Below are 20770 nucleotides of genomic sequence, written 5' to 3' on the forward strand. Positions count from 1 at the left end.
AAAGGTCCGGGTTTCACTAAGAACAAGAATGTTGAAGTCATCGGAAATGATTAAATATAGTAGCATTGAAAATATTTCTTTTTCTGTGTGCAGCACTTGACAGCAGTCATTTCGTGTTACTGGGATGCAGGGGTGCTAACAGGAAGCAGCACAGAATATAGTTAAAAACCCCGCCTCTGAAGCCTGGCTGCATAGCTGCAGTTCTGGTCCTTCCACTGCCATTTGTGCAATGTCAGGGATAAGTCACTTAATTTCTCTTTACTCCAATGTGTCCATCTGTACAAAGGGGATGACAATAATCATGGTGCCCAAATCTCAGAAGGTGGTATTAAGAAATAAATAACATAGTTCATAAAAAGCTATTATGTAACCACACTGAAATGTTAGCCATTATTATTATTTTCATCTTCGAGAGAAACACTTGCAGAGTGAATGATCTGGGACTTGCTTTGTTATATTTAGGTATGCTGTAAACTGCCGTGAATAAATATTAATCCCATCCCACTAGTAAAATGACTCAAGGGAGACTAAGTGACTAATTTGAGTATCTCTACTAAATTAAGATGGAATTAAAAACCCACAAACCACCTCTGAAGCTTTCTTCCTTAGGCTTTGCCCAAAGGGATTCCCATTATAAACCTTAGCACTTACAACAATGGTACATCCATGGACTTGGATTTCAAGGTGCTTCACCCAACTTGACATTCACAGGATCACTGCTCAATATTTACCAAGCACCTATGCAATGTGTGGGACTATGGTCTGGCATTAAAGTGTTTTCTCAACTTTGTGGATAAAAAAAAACAAAATCAAAAAAAGGCAAGAGCTTCATTTTCACCTCCAAAACCATAGGAGGGGTCAATATTATTTAAAAAACACTGATTCCTTCTACCACAGAACCCAGGATTCTGTGCCTTACCACACACTACCCCACTGCATCTATATTTAACAAAGTTTTTAAGACCCTTACCTATTTATCACATTTATTTTTCTTTATCTCTTAATGGTTACATAGCAGATTTGTATAGTTCTTGGAATAAAGTAAACATAAACTTTATTGCAAAAAAAACTAGAATTTGTTCATAAGCTAGCATGATGATGATAGAATTTCACTTATTTCTTAAAGATACAAGTTGGTCCACAACTAGGCTATGAAAATAGCATATACCTTTCATAAGACTTACATTTTAATTAAAGTCAATAGTGACCATTGATTGAATTCTTAGGAGTAAGAAATAACTCTTGGTAATACCACCAATACAGAAACAAACCTTTTAATTAACCTGTCTTCTAATCTTAGAGTTAATAGGTTTTAAAGGAAAAAATTGACTTATAAATATATTGTGTTTATTCATATAGTAGGATATGTCATTAACTTCCATAATAATGAAAAGTCATCTTTTTCTCATTTCATGTCCCTAGAAAGAGTAGTGTCCCACAAATATAAAACAGTCAGATAAGTTTTAACAGAAATGGTTGAAAACTCATTGGTTGTTTAGATTTTCCTAATCTCTTCCTCTTTTTAATCAAAGCGGCTATTCTGCATTTATAATAGCATTTACTCCCTCTGGCAGAGCTTGAAAATTCTAATAGTTATCATGTCCTGATGAAAAATGTAAGGCACTTGCAGAGTGTTCAGCTTTGTCTGTGGATCATTAGCTAATTTTTAAAAATTATTTATTGTTGTTCAGTTACAGTTGTCTGCATTTACCCCTCACCACTCTCGCCCCACCACTCCCCTGCAACTCCAGCCAAATCCATCTCCCTCCCTTTCTTCCTCCCCACCCTTGGTTTTGTCCATGTGTCCTTTATAGTTGTTCCTGAAAACTCTTCCCATCATCCCCTCCCACCTGCCTTCAGGTTACTGTCAGATTGTTCTTAATTTCAATGTCTCTGGTTATATTTTACTTGCTTTTTTCTTTTGTCGATTAGGTTCCTGTTAAAGGTGAGATCATATGGTATTTGTCCCTTACTGTCTTGCTTATTTCATTTAGCATAATGCTCTCCAGTTCCATCCATGCTGTTGCAAAGGGTAGGAGCTCCTTCTTTCTCTCTCTCTCTCTGCTGTGTAGTATTCCATTGTGTAAGTGTACCATAGTTTTTTGATCCACTCATTTACTGATGGGCACTTAGGTTGCTTCCAGTACTTGGCTATTGTAAATTGTACTGCTATGAACATTGCGGTGCATAGGTTTTTTTGGATTGGCGTTTCAGTGTTCTTAGGGTATAAGGGTAAATTAATATTCAACAAAGGGAGAAGAAGCATAAAATGGAGTAAAGATAGCCTCTTCAGCAAATGGTGTTGGGAGAACTGGACAGCTACATGCAAAAAAATGAAACTCGATCACCAACTTACACCATACACAAAAATAAATTCAAGGTGAATAAAAGACTTAAATATAAGTCATGACACCATAAAAGTCCTTCAGGAGAACATAGGCAGGAAAATCTCAAGACATTCCATGCAGCAATATCTTCACTGATATGTTCCCTAAAGCAAAGGACATAAAGGAAAGAATAAATAAATGGGACCTCATCAAATTGAAAAGCTCCTACATGGCTAAAGAAAACAGCATTAAAATAAAAAGAGAACCAACTATATGGGAGAACATATTTGTCAGTGACACCTCAGACAAGGGTTTGATCTCCAAAACATATAAAGAACTCACATGACTCCACTCTAGGAAGACAAACAACCCAATTAAAAAATGGGCAAAAGATTTTGAATAGATGCTTCTCCAAGGAGGACACACAGAGGGCCCAGAGGCATTTGAAAAGATGCTCAGCATTGTTAGCCATCAGAGAGATGCAAATTAAAAACACAATGAGATACCACTTTACACCGGTCAGAATAACCATCATAAACAAAGCAACAAACAACAAGTGTTGGAGAGGTGGTGGAGAAAAGGGGACCCTAGTGCACTGTTTGTGGGAATGCAGACTGGTGCAGCCACTGTGGAAAACAGTATGGAATTTCCTCAGAAAATTGAAAATGGAACTGCCTAATCTCTTCTAAGGACAAGCTCTTGGGGAAATCCCTTTTTGCTGACCACTTTCAACAAACATATCAAAACAATCCACCATACTACCTGCAATTTTAAAAACTAAAAAACTGATTTTATAATTCAGTTCCCAAGAGTAAGGCCTTGGATTCTTTTACTGTGGCAATAGCTACAAGTCAGATGTTAGAGTTAGATTATCATTCCACCAATCCATGCTCCACTGAACTAGATCCAAATGAAAATCCTCAGCCCATAAAAATATGTAGACATGGATGTCTTCTGTGAAATATTATTCAAGGATATATCTTCCTATAAGGATGTTCATCAATATGTGTATTTACGCATGTGTGTATGTGTACACACACTTGTACATATACACATACATCTGTGTGTATAATGTGTGTGTACGTGTGTATTTTTTAAACCCTTAGCAGTAGGACTCAAGAAACAGCTAGTCTTCTGATTAACTTCTAGCAAGTGGGCAGAGAGAAAGACCTAGATTTAGGTCTTGACTCAGACTGCCTGAGTGAAGCTAAGCACCTTTCTTTCTTTTTCTTTTTTTAGTCCTCACCCAGAGACAGGCTTATCAATTCAGAGAGAGGCAGAGAGAGGGAAAGAGAGGGAGAGAAAGAGAGAAACATTGATGTGAGAGAGAAAAATTGATTGGGCACCTCTTGTATGCACCCCAACTGGGACCCAAACCCACAGCCTAGCCATGTGCCCTGACTTGGAATCAAACCCATGACATTTTGGTTTACAGGACAATGCTCCAACCAACTGAGCCACAAACAGCCAGAGCAGGGCTCCCTTTTTTAATCCTTTTATGCCTTAGTTCCCTTCTTTGTGAAATGAGAAAATATATGACATCTAAGTTCCCTTCCAAATACATAATTTTGTATATCTTACTTTGTGATAGTGATATTTGTAAACTCTGTAGAGTTCAAAAACATTTCTCTCCAGTCCTCTCAACTGATCTGCATAACTGATTTTCAGAGGTGGGTAGGGGTGTTATCACTATTTAATTCTTTCCTAGCAAGTGTTCTGCTTTGTTATCCAGCAGGATGCACTGGAGACAGTAAGGTTTAAAGCACCATCCAGAAAGATTTCATTTTTGGGAGTCAGAACAAATACTCCCTTAACAAATTTCCTCCTACTCACTGGTTCCTCATCATGAATCATTCAAAGTCTTACTTAAAAGAAAAAAATATTTAAAGAGAAAGAGAAAATATCACACTGTATGCCTCTGCCAATGCAGTCCCTAATGGGGGACAACCATGTCAATTTTAGGTTGAAAAGAAAATTTAATTGCCACTTGATAAATATCATTTGCATGAAGATGAGTTTCCCTGAGCTACTGAAAATTTTAAGAGAGCACTGGGGCTTAGGTAAAATTGGGTTTTTATTTTTGGAGCTTATCTTTGTAAAATATATCTCTATGAGCTGGAAATTAACAGGTAAAATAGCTTTCAAAGGGGAAAAAAGAAGGCCCTCATTACTAAAAGAAATACTCTGAATCCAGGGTGAAATTCTGAGTATCTTTGATGTCTTGTCAGCTAGCTGCCTTACTTCAGGAAGACAAAAAGCAATTCCTCAGAAATATGTCTAATAATTTACAGTTAATAAAACAAAATAACAATTGTGATATTATTTCATCTTTGCAACAACCCTACAAGGTGGGTAAGGTTGCCCCCCCCCAAGTTACCCAATTATTCTTAATCACAGGTTATCTAAAAGATTCATTTTTGCCATTATATCTAACCTCTTTCTGATTTCTTTTCTCATCAAAACCATTATGAAAGGCAAGAATTGCAACACTCCACTATTTGTGTTTGCTCACCACTTCCCTTCTCTTTCCCTGCCCACTACCCATTCGCCCCTTCTGCCCATCTCCACTTTCCTGCAAACAGGGAGGAAAACAGCCAAAGGAGGCAGGAAACAGAAAAGATGGAGGAGAAATAAGATGCCTCCATAATTTCTGATTAGCAGTTGGCTGTACAATGCCATAAATACTTGAGTGCATATTTGAAAGAGCATATTATGAAAAACTTGGTTTTACAACATTTTATCAGTCTAAGTTGGCATTCATAGCAACGGTTTGTGTAAACCATAATTAATCTGAAACAATGCAAAGTGCAATAAGACTTGCTTTTGTCATGATGCAGATATATTACATGGTGTTCTTTTTATTGGCATTTGTTCACTTGTAACATAAGAAAAAATTCTCAAGCAGGATCCTTAACCAGAATAGCTTCCTCCCTGTCCTAGCAGAAAAGTGGAGGTTGATAGATCTCTCACATCAGGATGTTCTACTTATAACATGTGGTGTCCTAATCTTTTGGGATCTTTGACTTTTCACCATGCAACATCCCAAGGGCTTTCGTGGTACTAAGTCATTTCCTTTAAAGTTTTTCTCCTCCAATTTGGAATACTATCTTCAAAGATGTTTGGAAGTTGAACTAGTTTTACCTTTCCCTTCAAAAAAGAAGAAAACTAGATGGTTTCCATCAGTTCATTTACCTTTTCACCTTTGCAAAAACATGAGCTAATGAATATGTATCTAATAAAAAGAAATTTCCATGCTGTGTTTGAATCTAGCAATTTTGTGAAGGGTATCATTTTGAACAGAATAAAACAGTCTTTAAGCATGACAGTGAGGCAACTGAAAAAAATAGAAAGTATACTAAAGCCAACTGTCTTTAAGCATACAGAACTCCTCAGTTCATTAATATCTTTCAAATTTACCGCCGGAGCTCTCAAAATCAAATTAACATTTTCTACTTCAAAAGAATTCAAAGGCCTTAAATATAAACATTCAAAGCCACGTAACACCAAATACCATCTTTAACTCTAACTTAATGTTATTTCCTTAATCAATTAAAAAACCAAAACAGCATTCCTGTCTTTCACATCAACCTCTTGGCAGCAAGCTTAAGGAATTTTTTAAAACCTCTCATTCACTTCTCCATCCACAGACTTCTCTATCCTGACAATCTATATATGAGTGTCTCTGACAGCCACCAAGAAAGAGGTCTTCTGACAAAGTCATGCACATTTTAGAATAAGCAGAGCAATTAGAAGTTTATAACTATGGTGGCTTTTCATTTAAATAGAAAGCCAAATATGAAGGTTGACAGACTTTCACTACTTTTCAACTTCTAGCTCTCTAATGATTATTAAGACTACTTTTTATTTCAGTGGAGGTATATAGCTGTAGAGCTATGATTCTTTAGAATAAAATCTAAGCATAATCATATAAATTTTTTGCATGTTTTACCTTTTAAGCAGGATTATGAGATCACAGAGAAGAAAAAATTAAATAAAAACATCCTGGCCTGGCACTACTTAATCCTCAAAAAAATTTATATATATAATATGTATAATATATATATACATTACTACTACAATGTTTCTATGTCTCAGGCACACGTTTTCATAAAAAAAATTTAAAAGTAATAGCAATCTATTAAATTAAATATCTTACAAATGAATTTATACTTTAAGTTTAAAATTGCATCTGAATTTCCAATGCCACCTTCAATATCCTGTGAGAAGGCATTTTCTGAAACATAATCATGTTCTAAAACTGCCACGTTAATTCAAGGCTGCCACAATACAGTGAGTAAACCAAAATATGAAACTTACCTTATTATAAATAAGTGGCAAACTGCAGGCACTTCTCAGCTTGCAGCTATCTAGCATAGTTGATTAGAAAGAAACAAAACATCTTTCACTCCAGTGAGAGAGCAGCACACTAAGGCTTTCCTTACCGAATCCCAGCAAGGGATGCTGTCCGCCTCCCAGGACTAGTAACAGCTTCTTTGCAGAGAGCACTTGCTGCTCTGAACTGCCGTGACTTAGAATGAAATTAAAAGGAACCCGTGATGTTTAAATACCATTGCTTCACATTCACAGGATATGACTCAACTCTTTCTCAGACCAGTAGGGGTAGAGTTTCCCTTTGCAAAACTGTTAGATTACATAACAAACGTCACACTGGGGGTCCTCAAGTGTTTACAAACTAACACGTAAATTGTTCACCTGTGAAACATATCTTTTTAGTAATTAACCTTTTCCCTGTGGCACACGCCACAAACAGAAAGGAGAATAATAACATGGCACAAAGAAAAATGCTTCTGCTTGCTCTCTGCAGTGAATTAATTTAATGTTATTAAATATATGTGAACTTATTGGCATCTTGACAGAGATATAAAAAGAAAAGAGGCACCCTAAAGTAATTAACAGTGCAAAAACAATGTGTAGAGTAAAGCTCTACCTTAACAGGAAAGAGGTAACAATTCCATACAACATAGTAGCATCTCCTTCACTAAGTAGAGAATTAGAAGCATATTTTCATGGTTTGCCGTTGCTGATTCCCACAGAAATCTCATCCTACACTGTCATTACCTTGTGATGCTCGCTCTGCCTACCTCTCCAACTCTGAGCTCTCCTTCACCTGGGTTGTGAGCATTTCTGAAGAAACATAACTGATGCCACAACTCCTCTAGGAAATGTAGCAATTTTCTGTGCTTTCTCTCCCCTCTTAAGCCTTATGAAGCTTGATCACATGTTGAATCATAATATATGGATACCTGAGTCAATAAATGGGATAGACTTACACCCTTGGAGAAAAATCTACTACATAAATTTCACTGCCAGCAACATCATCAAGGACAAAAAGATGTACAAAAACCACATGTCAATAATACCAAATAGACTGGAATTATCTAGACAAGGACTATTCAATATAAAGTAACCACATATGTAATTTTAAACATTTTAGTGGTCACAACAGAGCAAGTGTAGGAAATGGAGTTGCCAAAGAACTTATATGCATGACCGCCAGACATGAAAAAGGAAGGGGTGATCACTGGAGGTATTTGGGTACTGCATGGAGGAGGCAAAGGGGGAAAAATTGGGACAACTGTGATAGCCTCATCATTTTTTTAAAAGAAAAAGGAAATCTAAAATTAATTTTAATGTTTACCTCAATATACTAAAATATTACAATGTCAACATTTAATCAGTATAAAATTAAATATTTTACAATTTTTGTACTAGTCTTAGAGATCTGATGTGTATTTGACATTTATAGTACATTTTAACTGGAACTGGCTACATTCAGCTGCTCAGCAGCCATACATGGCTAGCAGCTGCCACATTAGACAGCAGAAATCTAGAGTCTGAGGTTCGTTCTTAATTCTCAGGTTGCAGTTTCAGATGGGTCTCCCCTTACCACCTTGCCTGCAATGACCTGCCCAGTTCCTTTCTATCTCATGATCCTTTTAATTTCCATGCTAGTGCATCACAGCCTGGAATTTTCTCCTTTATGCATTTGTTTATTTCGTCATAATATGTGGGCCCTAACAATAATGTAGGAAACCTGAGGGCAGAGATCTTGGTATACTCAATATTTTGTCCTCAGCCTCTGGCATGGTAACCCATCCATAGCAAAATATGATAAGCGTTGCTTTATAAATGAATAAATAAAATATAAAATTTGTGCCATAGTTTGCTAAATGATCTATCATATATCCAATTTTTTAGGAAATATATTGGATAACACTTTTCTGCATTGAAAAATTCTCTTTTTTATAATGTTAATGATCTTCAACCTGTAACATGCTCTATTTTCATACACAATATTATACATAAACATACTTATTTCATATTCTAGCAAAGATTTGAAAAGGTACTTATAAGAATGATTTGGTCCTTATGTAATAAATCTGGATACCTAGAAGACATTTATAGAGAACATTGATATATTGGTTTGACCAGCACATGCCTCCTCCTTTGGTATCATCATCCTAATTTTTATCTGGCAAGCCGCCCACTCTTTCCTCCTCGATCCACATGTTTAGAGCCATGATGAGCTGGCCCCAGAAGTGGGCATGAGACCCATGATCAATCAGTGTATACTAGCCACAGAGCTACAGTAACAGGGTCAAGAATGGGCATGTGGCCCAAGCTAATTCGGTAAAAGCCAACCCCTCCACTTTTGCTGATACTGGGAAAGAGGTTGTTCAGTTGGTAGAACATAAGCCTGGAACTGCTGGTTGACATATCTGCTATCTATGAAGTCAGGCTGTCTGGAAAAGAGGTCATCCCCGAGAAAAACAAAGTCAAAGATGTGAAGACAGATAACAAACCGCACCATAGTTCCTAGGCCTGGCCATGCATCAGTTCACATCCGCCCTCAGCAATGATGATGGATGTACTAGACTGTTTACTGCAGAATTTTATTTAATAGTGAAAAACTGAAAACTGTGCAATAGGCCATGAACAGTGGAAGAGTTAAATAAAAAATGGATTAACCATACAAAGGAATATTGTATAGAAAGTATCAGAATATCTTGGCATACTGACAAGCAAAGCTCCTTTAAAAAAAAAAACCTTACCTGTTTAAATGGAAATAACATGTTACAAGAAATACATTATCCCAGTAGTTATGGGTACATAAATTTTACATGCAAATTCATGGAAAAGTGCTTGGATGGCTGCACACCAACTATGAGACAAGTGGTTACATCTGGGGAAGAGATTTGAAATAAAAAAGTGATGGGGGACCAATTTTGCTCAGCTTATTACCTACAGCATAAATCTGATAAAATTAAAATTAATTCATATATTATCTAGGTAACTTGAAAAGAATGTTACTATTTAAAATCATTATTTGATATTTTATATCTCCATATTGAACTACATTATTGTCACTCTAGGTGGACTACTATTCTTTATTTTTTTATTTAAAAAAAACAACCTAGTAGAAAGAAAAGTGTTCTTGTCTCCCCCACTGTCTCCACTCTTTACCAGCCCAAAGGTATGCATTCTCTGTTTTCTGGCTAAAGAACACACTGAGATGGAGGCAAAGAAGAGAGAGAGACAGGAACAGACAGCAAGCTGCATTAAGATCTCCAATGAGCCTTCTAACCTTGGCCAATGTCTTCACATTTATTTTTTATCTTGACCCCTTGAAAGCCCTTTTACTGACTTCAGTAAAGTACAGCCTGGATTTATTCAACTGTCAACATAACGACCAACTGTTTATAAAAATGTGCCTCACATTAATTGTTAGCCTTGGATCAGAGTAAATAAACTTGCTTATATTATCAATTCATTGAAAAACTTCTCATCTCTGAATTGGGCACAATTACTTTCCTAATTAACATAAAACCGAAACCCTTTACTGCTGTTTTGGCTTGCTCTAGTCCTCCGAAATCTTCACATTATCTTGGATATGTGCATAGCATATCATGCTTTTATATTCCCTTCAATTTCTACAGTGTTCTCTCTTTGAAAGTTATACAGCTAAAGATGTTGGAGCCCGAGGCAGGGGTCAGGTCCTTTTGATACCAGAACTTGAATTTATTCAGTGCTGGCAAACCGATGAGTTTGTCAGGCAGCAAGTACTGCTCTATTTTATCCTCAAAGCCCACTGAGCCTAATGTCCTAAAGCTCCTATCTGAAACTTCCAGAGTCTGTTGACTTCCTCCTTTCATCCTCCTTGCCTCCACTTAAAACATTAACATTCTACCAGATATGCTTCAGATTTTCTGGAAGAAATAAAATATTATAGATACAATGAAAGGCCCCAGATTCCTCTACTTATTTTATCTCTTTCCCTTCTCCCCAAAGGTAAACACACTCAGGGCTGTCTTTTATCATTCCATACATCTTTTTATATTTTGGTTAAATATCTTTGTATCCCTAAAATGTTGATGCATGTTTTAAGTTTTGTAAAATAAAAATCATAGTATATAGATCCTTTAATTAATTAACTTTTGCTTCACATTTTCTTGGGATTTGCATGCAGTTCTATACAATTTTGTTCTTTTTTTAACTGCTATAGAGCATTCTAACCCATGCATCCATTCTTCTGTTAGTGGATATTCAGGCTGTCTCTAATTTATTGTTACTGTTGAAGTACTTTCTTTCTTATAAATGTTCAAGAATTTATTTTGAAAAATTTTTACCTAGGAATGAAATTATAAGGTCATAGGGTATGCCTGGCTTTGTCTTTACTAATATTGCTGAACTACATCTCAATATAATTAGACTAACAGACTAACAATTCAACAAGCAAAAAAGCACCATGGTTCTGATCTTCCAGACTTTAACATTTTTGCCACTTATTTATGATTGGTATAAGATCTTAATGTTTTAATTTGGTTTCTCTGATGACTACTGAAGTTGACATATTATTATTATTGGCCCTTTCCCTATTGGGTTGTTTGTCTTTCCCTTATTTTGGGGAGGACTATATGTAGTATAGTTCTACGCTTTTGTCAATTATAAGTTATAGATATCATCCTTTGGTGTGTCTGTTGAATTTGTAAGAATGTATCTTGTTCTTTATTACCTTAAAATATATTGTTTTTTAATAACATTTCACTTTTTAGTTATTTATATATTTTGTCATTATAATGTGCACTTATTTGCCCAATTTTTGAGGGTAAAATAAGAATGAGCATTATATATGTTTATAATGATTATATACCATGGGTATAATAATGGGTACAACAATCCCATGTATAATGCACACAAAACCATGGCTACACATGATATATCACAAAATAAGGTACTATATTTTTTGAGTCAAAAATACAATGAAAATTGAGTGGCCCTCAGTCATTATTCCTGACACATTCCCAATATTAATGTCAGACTGCATATCTAAAGGGCAACTGAGAGAGATTCCTATTTCCAATAAAAAGTTCAGTTCATCATTTGCTGAGCACCTGCGCTATGCCCTGTACTATGTGGAAGGGTATAAACATAAACTATAAACATGAACCAGTGCATATAATCAGAAAATATACAGTCTAATTGAGGGGAAAAAAACTTGTAAGTAAATGGACAAGTGACTGTGTGCCAAAGGCTATGCTAATTCAGTATTTAACAGTAGTTTAATAAGATGGAGTAAATGTTCGTATGAGATATATACAAGATGTTATGGGAGCAGAGAGAAGAGAAAATATTATTATCTTGCATCCTAAAGGTCATTCAAATATATAAAATGGCCAAATTTGAGGTAGTATGGACCTGTGAGATAAAGTAAGAACTAGAACTGGCACTTCTATTTTCTCAAGCAGATCTCTTCCCAAATAGATCACTCATAAATTAATCCTAATTTACTTAGAAGATTAATATGAATTAAGGGCCCTTGGCTGCTGTGGCTCAGTGGATTGAATGCAGGCCTATGAACCAAATGGTCACTGGTTCTATTCCCAGGCAGGGCACAGGCCTGGGTTATGGGCCAGGTCTCCGGTAGGGGGCATGTGAGAAGCAACCACACATTGATGTTTCTTTCCCTCTCTTTCTCCCTTCCCCTCTCTCTAAATTTAAATAAATAAATAAAAATATTTTAAAAAATAATTAAAGGGCTGGCTGATTATTCATTTGAAAAAAATGCTTCCTTGGGAAGCATTCATGTTTACAATCAGTGATTCAATTACATAATGACACTGTCTGTATTTATAAGAGAAAAAGTTTTAAAGGAAAAGCCATCTGTTCTTAGGAATTGCAACAAATGACATACCTTCCTAATCAGATTATTATTTCTAACCCTGGAGTTAAAAATAAGCTCTTGTTCCTTGAAGAAGTTCAATGGTAAAACATTTGTAAACAAAGCATCCGTATTCATCTTTTTGGTAAATATGATGTTCACATTATATTTCTCTCAGTGTAGGCAATATCTACCACCTTAAAAAATACAGAACAAGGAAGGACTTCATATTCTTCACAAGGAGGAAGAAAGACTCGGGCCAGAAACAGAGAAGGGTGGCCTGCAGCCACACCCGTTCCCTGAGGAAAGATTAAGGGCATCCCATTTCCTTAAAGCTGTGAGCTTTACCATTTTGTCTTCCTATCACTGCAGCCCTCTATGACATAGAAGTTAAATGTGCTTTGTCAGTACTTGGGGTCACAATGAAATGAACTTGGAAATGAGAAAATAAGACTATCTGAGAATTAAACTTTGAAATAAAAATATAGGAGGTCAGAGCATCTGGATAAATGAAAGCAGCTTTGATTGTCAGAATGATGGAAACTCAAATGCCAAGAGACATCCACATTACCGGGAGGTAATGCAGATCAAAGTCAGGGATGTGGTGGGGAGCACAAGTGAGCTGGATGATGGGCAGGACTCAAGCCTCATCTAAAAGGGACAGCCTCTGCTTGGCTCCAGAGACCTGCCCTAATATGGGAAGGGTCCAGGAAGGCCAGATCTCTGGATTTTTCAGGAAAGACAAGAAATCTGGCTTGTTATGTAATTACTCCAAATGTTTAAATCTTAGCCTCTCTACTGTGTAAGAGATTAAAAAAATAAAAAGCTTTTGAAGACCAGATGTACCCTGGGGACAGCTAGTTTTGGATTCTTAGGTTGAATGAACACAACCTCTGGCATGGAAATAATCTGATAGAAAGACATAGTCCAGACAAGGAAAGAGTTTGAAAACACTCTGAAGCAAGTCTAGGAAGTGGCCATTCAAACACTGGGAACTAGTGCTCTGGGCTGGTGGCATGTCCCTTTTAATTGTACATCTGCCTCTAATTTCATTACACATGTGGCTCTAAGAACAAACTGCCCTTCTGATTCCACACTCACTAAGGAGATTTCTGATTAGAATTTGGTATCTTGTCTAAATGCTCTCAAGGAGAACTTGCTGGAAACCAGAAGAACTTGAGAGACCTGAGGAGAAACTCAGTAGCTATGTGTCATTGTAAATTAATAAACTGACGGCCTGGTTAGAGATGTTGCCTGCTCACAGGCACAAAATGGGCTGGGTGGGGACCCTAGCTGCCAGGCCCCCGCAGCTTCACTTCCTGTTGTAAATGGAAACATTGGCATTCTCATCCTGTGCATTAGTCCTATAAGCTGTTCATCTGAGCCCAGCTCTTGGGGACAGATGGGCTCTGGAACTGCTGATGAGAAAGGTTTCTGGGCCCACATGGCTGTGGATAACCCAGGATAATGGCAAATTCCCTAATACGAGTCTGCCCTGCGAGGCCTCTTGGGAGCTCAAGTAATTTCTCTTACAGCCTCACTTATCTGCACTCTGCCCCCATGACCATCTCTTCCCAAGGATCTCTACTTGGTTCTCTGAAGATCCAAAAATGACCTAGAAGTACGAAGTGAAGAGTTAAACATAGTTCTGTCTGGGTTGCTCAGTTGTTTGCAGCATCATCTTGTGTACCAAGGGGTTGCCAGTTCAATCCCCAGTCAGGGCACCTACCGAGGTTGTAGGTTCCATCCCTGGTTGGGGCTTGTACAGGAGGCAACCGATCAATGTTTCTCTCTTATATCGATCTCTCTCTCTCGCTTTCTCTCCCAAATCAATAAAAACATATCCTCGAGTAAAGATTTAAAAAAGAATTAAGGATAAAACCCAACTAATAGCCACAGAAAGCTCACAGAAACTAAAATATATATTTGTAGTCAGTGGCCCTAGAAAGCAGGCACTGTGCTCTGTGCTCACCGGAGACCACCCCACCCACGTAATCCTTCGGAAACTTAATAAAGCAGCTGCTACTTTGGGCAATTATTCTTTTTTTAAAAGGGGGAAACTGAGGCTTAAAGAGATTAACTTGACCTAATTTACACAGCTCACAAGTAGTAGAGCCGGGACAAGCACATGCACTATTAAACACTGCACTGTTTTTTGTATAATTTATTTCACTTAAAAAAAAACATAAATTGTTATATGTCAGACACTGTTCTAAATACTTTACAAACATTAAGTAATTTCTTCCTTATAATATAAAATGGACAAGAAAATATGCCTTTTCCCAATAAGGAAACTGAGGCAAAGAGAAGTGAATGAACTCGCCTCAGATGATACCACTACCAGGCGGCGCGGCCGGGATTCACAGCCCGGCGGTCCGCTCCCAGGCCCCCGCTCTCGGACTCTGTGCTGTTCTCACAGAGGAAGGACTGATGACACTCCCGATCGTTCCATTTCAACTTCAGTACTATTGTAAGTTGTACTGTGAGTTGTAAGTTGTACACATTGTAAGTGCAATTTTTCAGGAGGATGAATAGAAACACAAGGGAAAGAAATCTCTTATGTCAAATCATTTTTCTTTGTTTATATATCAATTAGAGAAACTGCAATTCTTCTGTATTTGAGAAATACGGAGCAAGTAATTGCCATAAAATACTACAGCCCAGTATACAATCATTCTTAGGAGATATATCCAAGGAGGGTGACAAATTTAAGTCTGTATTTTTTTCTTCACTACTACAGAGGAAATGGAAGAAATACTTTTTATTTCTGCATTTGTAAATCCTAGGAGATAAAGGCTGGAAACTCTTGATAAATCTAGGATGAAGCAAACATTCCAAAGTTTAATTTAAAGGCCAATTTGTCTTAGAACTGAGAAAATGTAATTTCGGAATAAAAGTACATTGAACATAAAAAATCAATGTGGCCACCTCCTACTTTAAGCCAAACTTCCTGTTAACTTTAAATGGAACTTTCAGATCCATAAATTACCCACATTTATTCAGAATAATACTTTGGAATTGATTTAGTGAAAATTACACCCGACTCATATTGTAAATGTAAAAAAAACGTTTGTACTTAAATAGAAAGAAAAGGCCTTCCTTGGCTCCTCTACCACTTAATTCAATTTAGACCCTTGGATGGGTCTAAAAAGGTAGCTCCATTCTGAACTCAAAAGTCTCTTTAAGACCTGAGTCTGTGTTGTTCCCCTACAGTCTCTGCTTCTTGACTTCGTCTGTAAACTCTTCCAGGAAACTCCCACCTTGGGAGGCAGAGGCTGCCAGCCTGTCAGGTGGCACAGAACAAAGAGGACCACACCGATGAGCCTCCTTTCTCTCAGCCCCGTTCTCCAAAACAGTCCAGCCACTTTGCTGAACATAGTTTGGTCATCAAAACGTAGCTCACTCCCCTAGTAATACTTCTTCCTAGTCCTTACACTTCATAGACTTCCCATAGCAACACAGCCCACAAAGTGTTAAGAGAATTGTCCTGGAATAGGAACCACCAGTTTGTCCTAGAAGAAACAGGAAGAGTACAAAACTAAAAGACTTTGGACATTATTGACAATCTAAGGATAGTAAATAGGCCGAGAAGGCTACTTAGTTGCAAAGGCAGCTTTTAACAGAGAGGAACATCCATGTGAGAGAGAAACACTGATCAGTTGCCACTCCCATGTGCCTTGACTGGGATTGGACCCACAACCTTTTGATGTATGGAGTGATGCTCCAACCACCTGAGCCACCTGGCCAGGGCTTTTTAATATACCTTTATATAAAATTTTTATTGTATTTTTTCCACCATCATTTAGTTTACTCCCTCCCCACTACAATCATCCACAGTTGTCCATGTCCATGAATCCTTTCTCCTTTTTTTGCTCGATCCCTCCCCTCATTCCTTAGCCGTCACCTTGCTCTCTAAGAGTCTGTCTCTATTTTGCTTGTTAGCTCAGTTTGTCCATTAGATTCCACACATAAGTGAAATCATATGGTATTTGTCTTTTTCTGACTGGCTTATTTCACTCAGCATAATCTGCTCTAGGTCCATCTGTATAGACAACACTTTCTTCTTTTTTATGGCCAAATGTTATTCCATTGTATATAAATATTCTAGAAGAAAACATAGGCAGCAAAATCTCAGACACTGCTTATAGCAATATTTTATCAGATATACCTCCCCAGGCAAAGGAAACAAAAGAAGAAATAAACAAATGAGACTACATCAAACTAACAAGTGTTTGCACAGCAAAGGACAACATCAACAAAATAAAAAGACAGCCCACAGAATGGGAGAACATATTTGGTGATACATCTGACAAGAGCAATGTCCAAAATTTATAAAGAACTTGCAAAACCCAACACCAAAAAACCAAATATTCCAATTAAAAAATAGGCAAATCGCTTGAATAGACCCTTATCCAAAGACAACATACAGATGGCCAACAGACATGAAAAGATGTTCAATGTCACTAATTATCAGGAAAAAAGCAAATTAAAACCACATTGAGATATCACCCCACACCTGTCAGAATGGCTATCATCAGTAAATCGAGAAACAACCAGTTCTGGAACGGATGTGGAGAAAGGGGAACCCTTTCGCACTGTTGCTGGGAATGCAGACTGGTGCAGCCACTGTGAAAAGCAGTATGCGGATACCTCAAAAAGGTAAAAAGGGATCTGCCTTTTGACGCAGCTGTCCCAAAACATTACTTTGAAAGAACATAAGTACTTCTATGTTCACTGCAGCATTATTTACAGTTGCCAAGAAATGAAAGCAGTCCAAGTGTCCATCAGTAGATGAGTTGGTAAAACAACTATGGGACATTCACACAATGGAATTTTTTAAAAATGAAATGCAAGAACTGATTCAGAGGGCAGAACTGAGTGCCTAGAGGGAGGAATCAAGAGGTGGAAGTGATAATTCCCAGCAGTAGCACTACACCCTAATGAGAAAACTGGCAGCTAGATTTCATGACTACTATGGGCCAGTGACTGCTGTGTGTCTCCTGCATCCCCAGTTCTTTAAAATGGGTAAGTCTATAGTAGTTTACGTATGGCTGCCTTGCCACCGAAAGTTGGGTGTCATGGTGAGCTGGGGATATAGGGAAATGTTGGTCAAATCATACAGTTTCGGTTATGCAGTATATGAGGCCTTTCTGGAAAAAGTCCAGCTGTTGTTAATGTAACAAGATTGCAACATTGATGTAATCTGGTAGCCAAGAAGAGTGGACTGGAATGAACATGCATGAACAATGACAACTTCACTGTACTAGTCAGTGGGGGTGGTAGATGGTATTGAGTGAACATGTGTGCTTATGGCCATTGCATTCAAAATGACTGAGAGAGTAGAGCAAAGATTCTGCATCAAATTTTGTGTTAAGCTTGAATATTCCTCCATGGAAACTATTCAGCTGATTCAGAAGGCCACAGCTGTGGGCAACTGGAGATTGGCAGCTTCATCACAGGAACGCATTTGCTCATGTATCATGTTTCATGTAGAGTTTTTTGGTGAAACATCAAGTCACCCAAGTGACTCAGTGCTGTTATAGCCCAAATTTGGTGGCCTGCAACTTCTGTCTTTTCCCCAAACTAAAGTCACTTTTGAAAGAGAAGATATTTCAGACCTTTTATGAGATTCAGGAAAATGTGATGGAGCAGCTGATGGCGATTGGGAGAACTGTGTGAGGTCCCAAGGTGGCTACTTTGAAGGGGACTGAGGTGTCATTCTCCTATGTCTTATATCTTGTATCTTCTTCGATACATGTCTCTATTTTTCATACAATGTGACTGGATACCTTCTGGACAGACCTTGTGAATAAGGCCTAGAGATCTAATGTGCAGTATGATGACCGTAGTTAATACTACGACATTGTTTACTTAGAATTTGCTAAGATTTTATATATTTTTATTTTATTTTATTTTTTAATCCTCTGCCGAGGATACGTTTAGAGAGAGGAAATGGCAGTGACAGGGAGAATCACTGATCAGATGCCTCCCATATACGCTCCAACTGGGGTTCTAACTGCAGCCTAGGTATGCGCTCTCATCAGGAATCAAACCTATAACTTCTTTGTGTCTGAGATGAGCTCCAACTAGTTGAACAACCTAGCCAGGGATGCTAAGATTTTAAATCTTAAATGATGTCATCACCTACAAAAAATGAGAACTATGGGAACTGATGGATATGTTAATTATTTTGATTGTGGTAATCACTTCACAATGTATACAAATATCAAAATAGCATATTATATAGCATATATATAATTTCTATTTGTCAGTTATACCTTTAATAAAGCTGGGACCAAAAAAGTTGTTTGTGGGAGTTGAGGGGGGCAGATAACTTTTCTTCTCAGTTTACGATTCCTCAATTTAGGAGCTATAACCAAAGAACCGCAATAAAGAGCCTAATCTTCACCTGGACCTTAGATGATAAAATACTAGAATTCAAGCAGATATTTAGATTTGAGGGACTTGGGGATGAGTATATGTTGCCTGGGAGGTGATGTGAGTTACAGCTGTGCAGTAGATTATAAAAGAATACATCTTCCAAAAAACCCAGACAAAAAAATCTCTCCCATTCCACATGTTCTTCTCACTATGTGACTTTGACACTCCTCCCAACAAGAAGTGCTACAGGCACAATCCTGTCCTGTCCTGTAGCAGAAGTGATGCTGTATGACTTCTAAGATTTGGTCATGAAAGCTGGTACAGTGTCCATCTGGTTTTCTTGGGGGCTTGCTCTTAGCATTCGGTTCTCATATCACAAGGAAACCCAACATGGAGAAAAAGCTAGTCAATAGCCCCAGCTGAACTTCCAGCCAAAGGCCAGCACTAACTTTCTGGGTGCCTGATGGGCCTTGAGAGTGGATCCTGTATGCCAACTGAATGCTGCGGCATGGAGCAGAGACAAGTGGCCCGTGCCAAGCCCTGCCAAAATTGTATCTTTATGAACAAAATAAATGGTGGGTGCTGTCTTAAGCCATTAAGCTTTGGGGTAGCATGTTAGGCAACAATATATAACTGGAGTACCTTTTTCCCTTGTCTGTTGTCCTCTCTCCTTATTTCCCATCACTTTTCCAGAAGAGAAAGCTGATCAAGTCATGTTCCAAGCCTTTCTCGTTTTTCTTTCCATTTGGATTTCTGCCACTAAACTATAATCACCTTGAGGCTATGAATGATTTCTTAGCATTATAATAGCATTACAAATTTACTGAGTAAGTCATCACAATCTTTTGTTCTTGAGTCTTTAATAGGATCTCTAATGGAGTCTTAACTCATAACATGGAAATTCTGTGAAACTGACTAACAAATTAACAATACTGCTAATTTCTCTTTAATGAATCTAAGAGAAACATTAAAAAAATTAATCCACTTGCCTATGTTAAAATAGTTTGTACTTATAAATTGAGAGGTATCCTTGATGAAAACACCTCATGACTAAAAAAATACGGTAGGAAAAATCATCACACATTTCTTCATAAGCAAATGATATGCTGTTTTGCCTAAATCTTAATAATCTGAGTTTGATAAATACTGAACCATGAGTACAAACACAGTTCTGCTTTATCATATAAAAGCACAGCTTATAAGCATTTCTCAGTATTTAAGTATATTTGCTATTACCATTCTGAGAATGCCAATTTTTTGTTAGTTCAATATACTACACTTTTCTAAATATTAATTATTCCTTTTATAACACACAACCACTCCCAAATTCTCCCTGTAACAAATTCTTAATTTTTTGCACATTCTTTTTTGTTTTGCTTATTAATGATTATTTCTGCCCAAGGCAAACTACTTTCCCTTTTATTAATTATGTTAGATTTTTATAAAACCCATTTCTTGCCCTGGCTGGTGTGGCTCAGTGGATTGATTGAGTGCTGGCCTGCAAACCAAAGAGTCACTGGTTCAATTCCCAGTCAGGGCACATGCCCGGATTGTGAGCCAGGTCCCCCCTGTAGGGGGTGTGCAAGAGGCAACCACACATTGATGTTTCTCTCCCTACCTTTCTCCCTCCCTTTCCCTCTCTCAAAGATAGATAAATAAAATCTTTAAAAAATAAAACATTTCTTCCCAGGGGTTTTAGGTGCTCGGTATACAGAGGGTTTTCATGTGTGTTTTGTTTGTTTATTTTAACAAACATCTTTCTAGCATTGCAATAGCAAAAAACAACAAAGTTAGAAAGAAAAGATCACAAGTGAATGACAGAGCAACAAGGGCAAGGTCAAAAGTGAATAGGGGTCTGTTTATTGGTAGACAGTAAGAATTC

General features: G+C 37.4%; 1 protein-coding gene across 16 annotated transcripts in view; it reads right to left on the reverse strand.

Annotated features, from left to right (window-relative positions):
- MCTP1 (multiple C2 and transmembrane domain containing 1) overlaps positions 1-20770 on the reverse strand; it is a 493900-nt gene that overhangs the window by 312822 nt on the left and 160308 nt on the right. The window lies entirely within an intron of this gene.

Source organism: Artibeus jamaicensis, unplaced genomic scaffold, assembly GCF_021234435.1.
Source record: "Artibeus jamaicensis isolate MK-2021 breed Jamaican fruit bat unplaced genomic scaffold, CSHL_Jam_final contig_3214, whole genome shotgun sequence".
NCBI classification, from domain to species: Eukaryota; Metazoa; Chordata; class Mammalia; order Chiroptera; family Phyllostomidae; genus Artibeus; species Artibeus jamaicensis.